The sequence below is a fragment of the Salmo salar genome, unplaced genomic scaffold, assembly GCF_905237065.1.
Source record: "Salmo salar unplaced genomic scaffold, Ssal_v3.1, whole genome shotgun sequence".
NCBI classification, from domain to species: Eukaryota; Metazoa; Chordata; class Actinopteri; order Salmoniformes; family Salmonidae; genus Salmo; species Salmo salar.
Window position 1 is genome coordinate 275629 of NW_025548891.1, and position 8755 is coordinate 284383.

Genomic DNA, 8755 nt, shown 5'->3' on the forward strand with positions numbered 1-8755 from the left:
CTACAGCTTTTAAATGTTATAAAACAGCATTCAACATGTGGCAGACAGATCTTACATTTCTCCAGTGTCTCAGCAAGCTCCTTCTGGTTAATTTTCCTCAGGACGTGCAGTGTGATCTTCAGAGCCCCCTCTCTGGCACTGCTCTCCTGCTTCTCATCTTCAGCATCCACCACTTCCTCATCCTGCTTCTGACTCTCAAAGCCTTCTGGGAGTTCTGGACTAAGAATCCTCTTGAACATCTTCAGCTCGTTCTTCACAAATGTCATAATTTTCTCTTCAAGCAACTGAAATAAATGAAGTAAATAAGTTAAGCAAGAGAAGAAAGGCTTTCTCATTAACACATTAATGAATGATTGACAGATCAACTTTACTTGAGGTCAACAAAAACAAATGTTCATAACAGGACCACATACACTGAATATGGAGTCCAGGTCTGTTTGATGACTCTGGGAAGACTGACCACTGAGAATCTCTGACTCTGATCTCTCCTGTTGGTTTCTGTGGACAAAACATGAGATTACATCTCCTCAACCAGGGAGTACACACACACACACACACACACACACACACACACACACACACACACACACACACACACACACACACACACACACACACACACACACACACACACACACACAAAGGGAGGGAATGTTGTGTTTGTTTAATATTGTTTTAGGACTATGAAAATGGACTAAAGGATTAGTCTATGGATTATGAAAACAACCAAAAGAAATGTGAAAATGTGAGAGGAGAAATGACTAGAGACAGTGTTGTTTAACTCACTGACCATGACCCATGAGTTCTTCTTACCTTTGTTCAGTAGAAAAGTCTCCCTCTCTAAACCGTATAGGTGTATCCATAGAGTGGTCACTCTTCATGGACACACAGCTGGGTACAGGGGAGGCTGGTCTCTCCTGCTTGATTAGTCTTCAACACAACAGAGACAAACATTACATCTCTCATCTACTCTGAGCTCAGATGGGGAACATAAGAAGAGTTTCATTACAAAACGCAACATTTCACTTTACAGAAATGTTCGTAAATTAGTCTTTATTGTTTAAAGAAATTAGTAAAGAGATTGGTGTGTTTTTTCACTATCTAATCATTACATGGGGTAGTTCAACGACAGACATGTATTTGTTTAAAATCTATCACTTGATGGTTTCATTTCAGAGACAAATAATGTTTTTTGCTAAATGCAATATATCTGCCTCACTCTCAGAGAAATCAGTACTACTGCTAGGTTTAATACAGTAATAATATATATCTGCCTCACTCTCAGAGAAATCAGTAGTACTGCTAGGTTTAACACAGTAATAATATATATCTGCCTCACTCTCAGAGAAATCAGTAGTACTGCTAGGTTTAACACAGTAATAATATATATCTGCCTCTCAGAGAAATCAGTAGTACTGCTAAGTTTAACACAGTATTAATATATATCTGCCTCTCAGAGAAATCAGTAGTACTGCTAGGTTTAACACAGTAATAATATATATCTGCCTCTCAGAGAAATCAGTAGTACTGCTAGGTTTAACACAGTAATAATATATATCTGCCTCACTCTCAGAGAAATCAGTAGTACTGCTAGGTTTAATACAGTAATAATATATATCTGCCTCACTCTCAGAGAAATCATACAGTCAAATATAACAAATTACTACATTTTTAATAAAGATATGTACAAATGATACATTTGTGACATCAATATATATATATTTTTTTTTAAATATTCAAGAAATGTATATGTGATCTGTTTGTAAATTTTTTACATTTAACACTTTTTTTAGCAGATGTTCTTATCCAGGGCCTGGTTTCCCAAAAGCATCTGAAGGCTAAATTAATCGTTAGAACCTTCATAGGAACATCGTTAAATCTCAGAGCTTGAAAGAGAGCGACCCGTCTCTACCTATTTTACTGGTTTGTGACTCACTGACTCCACCCCCAGCCAGAGGGGAATAAAGTAGCCCAGGAGTTAACACACTCAGGTCAGGGAGAGATGGAGAGGCAGGTTTATGGTTCCCCCTAGACTCTCAGGAGTTAACACACTCAGGTCAGGGAGAGATGGAGAGGCAGGTTTATGGTTCCCCCTAGACTCTCAGGAGTTAACACACTCAGGTCAGGGAGAGTTGGAGAGGCAGGTTTATGGTTCCCCCCTAGACTCTCAGGAGTTAACACACTCAGGTCAGGGAGAGTTGGAGAGGCAGGTTTATGGTTCCCCCCCTAGACACTCAGGAGTTAAAACACTCAGGTCAGGGAGAGTTGGAGAGGCAGGTTTATGGTTCCCCTAGACTCTCAGGAGTTAACACACTCAGGTCAGGGAGAGTTGGAGAGGCAGGTTTATGGTTCCCCCCTAGACTCTCAGGAGTTAAAACACTCAGGTCAGGGAGAGATGGAGAGGCAGGTTTATGGTTCCCCCCTAGACTCTCAGGAGTTAACACACTCAGGTCAGGGAGAGATGGAGAGGCAGGTTTATGGTTCCCCCTAGACTCTCAGGAGTTAAAACACTCAGGTCAGGGAGAGATGGAGAGGCAGGTTTATGGTTCCCCCCTAGACTCTCAGGAGTTAAAACACTCAGGTCAGGGAGAGATGGAGAGGCAGGTTTATGGTCCCCCCTAGACTCTCAGGAGTTAACACACTCAGGTCAGGGAGAGTTGGAGAGGCAGGTTTATGGTTCCCCCCTAGACTCTCAGGAGTTAACACACTCAGGTCAGGGAGAGATGGAGAGGCAGGTTTATGGTTCCCCCCTAGACTCTCAGGAGTTAACACACTCAGGTCAGGGAGAGTTGGAGAGGCAGGTTTATGGTTCCCCCCTAGACTCTCAGGAGTTAACACACTCAGGTCAGGGAGAGATGGAGAGGCAGGTTTATGGTTGCCCTAGACTCTCAGGAGTTAACACACTCAGGTCAGGGAGAGATGGAGAGGCAGGTTTATGGTTCCCCCCTAGACTCTCAGGAGTTAACACACTCAGGTCAGGGAGAGATGGAGAGGCAGGTTTATGGTTCCCCCCTAGACTCTCAGGGAGTTAACACACTCAGGTCAGGGAGAGTTGGAGAGGCAGGTTTATGGTTCCCCCCTAGACTCTCAGGAGTTAACACACTCAGGTCAGGGAGAGATGGAGAGGCAGGTTTATGGTTCCCCCCTAGACTCTCAGGAGTTAACACACTCAGGTCAGGGAGAGTTGGAGAGGCAGGTTTATGGTTCCCTCTAGACTCTCAGGAGTTAACACACTCAGGTCAGGTAGAGTTGGAGAGGCAGGTTTATGGTTCCCCCCTAGACTCTCAGGAGTTAACACACTCAGGTCAGGGAGAGATGGAGAGGCAGGTTTATGGTTCCCCCTAGACTCTCAGGAGTTAACACACTCAGGTCAGGGAGAGTTGGAGAGGCAGGTTTATGGTTCCCCCCTAGACTCTCAGGAGTTAACACACTCAGGTCAGGGAGAGATGGAGAGGCAGGTTTATGGTTGCCCTAGACTCTCAGGAGTTAACACACTCAGGTCAGGGAGAGATGGAGAGGCAGGTTTATGGTTCCCCCTAGACTCTCAGGAGTTAACACACTCAGGTCAGGGAGAGTTGGAGAGGCAGGTTTATGGTTCCCCCCCTAGACTCTCAGGAGTTAAAACACTCAGGTCAGGGAGAGATGGAGAGGCAGGTTTATGGTTCCCCCTAGACTCTCAGGAGTTAAAACACTCAGGTCAGGGAGAGTTGGAGAGGCAGGTTTATGGTTCCCCCCTAGACTCTCAGGAGTTAACACACTCAGGTCAGGGAGAGATGGAGAGGCAGGTTTATGGTTCCCCCCCTAGACTCTCAGGAGTTAACACACTCAGGTCAGGGAGAGTTGGAGAGGCAGGTTTATGGTTCCCCCCTAGACACTCAGGAGTTAAAACACTCAGGTCAGGGAGAGTTGGAGAGGCAGGTTTATGGTTCCCCCCTAGACTCTCAGGAGTTAACACACTCAGGTCAGGGAGAGATGGAGAGGCAGGTTTATGGTTCCCCCTAGACACTCAGGAGTTAACACACTCAGGTCAGGGAGAGATGGAGAGGCAGGTTTATGGTTCCCCCCTAGACACTCAGGAGTTAACACACTCAGGTCAGGGAGAGTTGGAGAGGCAGGTTTATGGTTCCCCCTTGACGATCAGGCTCTGGTTGTGGGGGATGTTCAGCTTGGGGTTGTGAGGAGCTGATAACAGTAACCCGCATGGATTTCGTAAAAGAGCTGTTTCCCGAAACCATCAATAACATTACACTTGGAAAATGCTTGTGATCTAACACCTGCCTCCGACCACTCGTAGAACAGCTGAGTAATCTACCTCCTGTCTCAGACCACTAGAACAGCTGAGTAATCTACCTCCTGTCTCAGACCACTAGAACAGCTGAGTAATCTACCTCCTGTCTCAGACCACTAGAACAGCTGAGTAATCTACCTCCTGTCTCAGACCACTAGAACAGCTGAGTAATCTACCTCCTGTCTCAGACCACTAGAACAGCTGAGTAATCTACCTCCTGTCTCAGACCACTAGAACAGATGAGTAATCTACCTCCTGTCTCAGACCACTAGAACAGCTGAGTAATCTACCTCCTGTCTCAGACCACTAGAACAGCTGAGTAATCTACCTCCTGTCTCAGACCAGTAGAACAGCTGATTGTGTTGTTAGATGCTTTTTGCCCTTCCACGTGACTTTATACACAGAACATCTCAACTAAACATAGAATCACATGGTTTATCAGTCTCTCTGTGACAGCAGATGAATTCAGAACAAAGTTGACTACAAATACGAAGGTGTCAATGTCTTTGTATTTGATTCAAACAAGCGACATATAAAATGATGCTTAAAATGAAAACCTGAGATGACTGCATTAAACAGCAGCTATAAGCCTCTTTCAAACATATTGACATACATTTCATGTTCAATCAGTTGAGTTCTGTTTTGCTACATGTAGGCTACCGTCTAATTTGGCTCAACCAACGTGAATAGAGGTGCAACCAAAAACATTCAATTGTTGAAAAGAAAAAGTTTAGAAAGATGTAATGTTTCAGCTTTCAATGGCCTTCCTCAGAATAATCACACAAAGGGAATGGACAAGTTCATGTCGGGCATGGGGAAGACAATTAGGGAGAAACTCTCTTCAGCTGGTGGCGCTAATGAGAGAGGGTGTGGTAGACTATACAGGTTGGTCCTCAGGGTGAGGGCTACTGTGGTCAATGTCTCCACCTAGTGGTCAAATACAGTAATGTACCTGAACAACAGTTAGGGAGACAGAGCAAGCATAACTCAACTGCAGTAGATATCATTATTGTAAAACATTGCTATGTAACACATGTCCAATATATTAGGTATTGGAAAATAAACAACAAGTTCGGAGGGGTGGGTATTTCAAGTGCAGTAGATATAACTGATTTAAAACCATTACTATATAATAAACAGGTCTAACACAACTGGTTTGGACAATAGTGAGCTAGTAACCTTTTCCGTCAACGAACAAGAAGTACATGTGGCTCCAAAAGCCAAAGTATGACCTTTAACAAAAACATACTATAGTCCTTCTGTAGGTTAAGACCTCTGGGACTAAACATACTATAGTCCTTCTATAGGTTAAGACCTCTGGGGACTGAAGTATCTATAACATACTATAGTCCTTCTATAGGTTAAGACCTCTGGGACTAAACATACTATAGTCCTTCTATAGGTTAAGACCTCTGGGACTAAACATACTATAGTCCTTCTATAGGTTAAGACCTCTGGGACTAAACATACTATAGTCCTTCTATAGGTTAAGACCTCTGGGACTGAAGTATCTATAACATACTATAGTCCTTCTATAGGTTAAGACCTCTGGGGACTGAAGTATCTATAACATACTATAGTCCTTCTATAGCTTAAGACCTCTGGGACTGAAGTATCTATAACATACTATAGTCCTTCTATAGGTTAAGACCTCTGGGACTAAACATACTATAGTCCTTCTATAGGTTAAGACCTCTGGGGACTAAACAAACTATAGTCCTTCTGTAGGTTAAGACCTCTGGGACTAAACATACTATAGTCCTTCTATAGGTTAAGACCTCTGGGGACTGAAGTATCTATAACATACTATAGTCCTTCTATAGGTTAAGACCTCTGGGACTAAACATACTATAGTCCTTCTATAGGTTAAGACCTCTGGGACTAAACATACTATAGTTCTTCTGTAGGTTAAGACCTCTGGGACTAAACATACTATAGTCCTTCTATAGGTTAAGACCTCTGGGGACTAAACATACTATAGTCCTTCTATAGGTTAAGACCTCTGGGACTAAACATACTATAGTCCTCTAGGTTAAGACCTCTGGGGACTAAACATACTATAATAGTCCTTCTATAGGTTAAGACCTCTGGGGACTGAAGTATCTATAACATACTATAGTCCTTCTGTAGGTTTAGACCTCTGGGACTAAACATACTATAGTCCTTCTATAGGTTAAGACCTCTGGGGACTGAAGTATCTATAACATACTATAGTCCTTCTATAGGTTTAGACCTCTGGGACTAAACATACTATAGTCCTTCTATAGGTTAAGACCTCTGGGGACTGAAGTATCCATAACATACTATAGTTCTTCTATAGGTTAAGACCTCTGGGACTAAACATACTATAGTCCTTCTATAGGTTAAGACCTCTGGGACTAAACATACTATAGTCCTTCTGTAGGTTAAGACCTCTGGGACTGAAGTATCCATAACATACTATAGTCCTTCTACAGATTAAGACCTCTGGGGACTAAACATACTATAGTCCTTCTGTAGGTTAAGACCTCTGGGACTAAACATACTATAGTCCTTCTATAGGTTAAGACCTCTGGGGACTGAAGTATCCATAACATACTATAGTCCTTCTGTAGGTTAAGACCTCTGGGACTGAAGTATCCATAGCATACTATAGTCCTTCTACAGGTTAAGACCTCTGGGACTAAACATACTATAGTCCTTCTGTAGGTTAAGACCTCTGGGACTAAACATACTATAGTCCTTCTATAGGTTAAGACCTCTGGGACTAAACATACTATAGTCCTTCTGTAGGTTAAGACCTCTGGGACTAAACATACTATAGTCCTTCTGTAGGTTAAGACCTCTGGGACTGAAGTATCTATAACATACTATAGTCCTTCTATAGGTTAAGACCTCTGGGACTAAACATACTATAGTCCTTCTATAGGTTAAGACCTCTGGGACTAAACATACTATAGTCCTTCTATAGGTTAAGACCTCTGGGGACTGAAGTATCCATAACATACTATAGTCCTTCTATAGGTTAAGACCTCTTGGACTAAACATACTATAGTCCTTCTATAGGTTAAGACCTCTGGGGACTGAAGTATCCATAACATACTATAGTCCTTCTATAGGTTAAGACCTCTGGGACTAAACATACTATAGTCCTTCTATAGGTTAAGACCTCTGGGACTAAACATACTATAGTCCTTCTGTAGGTTAAGACCTCTGGGACTAAACATACTCTAGTCCTTCTATAGGTTAAGACCTCTGGGACTAAACATACTATAGTCCTTCTATAGGTTAAGACCTCTGGGACTAAACATACTATAGTCCTTCTATAGGTTAAGACCTCTGGGACTAAACATACTATAGTCCTTCTATAGGTTAAGACCTCTGGAGACTGAAGTATCCATAACATACTATAGTCCTCCTGTAGGTTTCTGTGGACAACACATGAGATTACATCTCCTCGTGCAGGGAGTGCACACACACAAACACACACACACACACACACACACACACACACACACACACACACACACACACACACACACACACACACACACACACACACACACACACACACACACACACACAGGGAGGGAATATTGTGTTTGTTTAATATTGTTTTAGGACTATGAAAATGGACTAAAGGATTAGCCTATGGATTATGAAAACAACCAAAAGAAATGTGAAAATGTGAGAGGAGAAATGACTAGAGACAGTGTTGTTTAACTCACTGACCATGACCCATGACTTCTTCTTACCTTTGTTCAGTAGAAAAGTCTCCCTCTCTAAAGGATAGAGGTTCAACCATAGACTGGTCACTCTTCATGGACACACAGCTGGGAACAGGGGAGGCTGGTCTCTCCTGCTTGATTGGTCTTCAACACAACAGAGACAAACATTACATCTCTCATCTACTCTGATCTCAGATGGGAAACATAAGAAGAGCTCTGGATCAGACAGACAGACAGACAGACAGACAGACAGACAGACAGACAGACAGACAGACAGACAGACAGACAGACAGACAGACAGACAGATACACAAACAGACGGAGATAGATACACAGACAGACAGACAGACAGACAGACAGACAGACAGACAGACAGACAGACAGACAGACAGACAGACAGACAGACAGACAGACAGACAGACGGAGATAGATACACAGACAGACAGACAGACAGACAGACAGACAGACAGACAGACAGACAGACAGACAGACAGACAGACAGACAGACAGACAGACAGACAGACAGACAGACAGACAGACAGACAGACAGACAGCAAAATACAAACAGACAGAGAGACAGGCAAAGAGACAGACAGACAGATAGACAGACAGAGAGACACACACACAAGGAGGGAATATTGTGTTTGTTTAATTAATATTGTTTTAGGACTATGAAAATGGACTAAAGTATTAGCCTATGGATTATGAAAACAACAAAAATAAATGTGAAAATGGGAGAGGAGAAATGACTAGAGACAGTG

The 8755-nt window shown here is 42.8% G+C and overlaps 1 long non-coding RNA gene across 1 annotated transcript; it reads right to left on the minus strand.

Annotated features, from left to right (window-relative positions):
• Positions 1-425: 425 nt before the first annotated feature.
• LOC106593321 (uncharacterized) lies at positions 426-8055 on the minus strand. Its single transcript, XR_006763773.1, has 3 exons — positions 8023-8055; positions 814-930; positions 426-498 (listed from the first exon to the last, which is right to left on the minus strand). It is a non-coding gene; the product is annotated as an uncharacterized lncRNA (long non-coding RNA).
• Between the last annotated feature and the right edge of the window lie 700 nt (positions 8056-8755).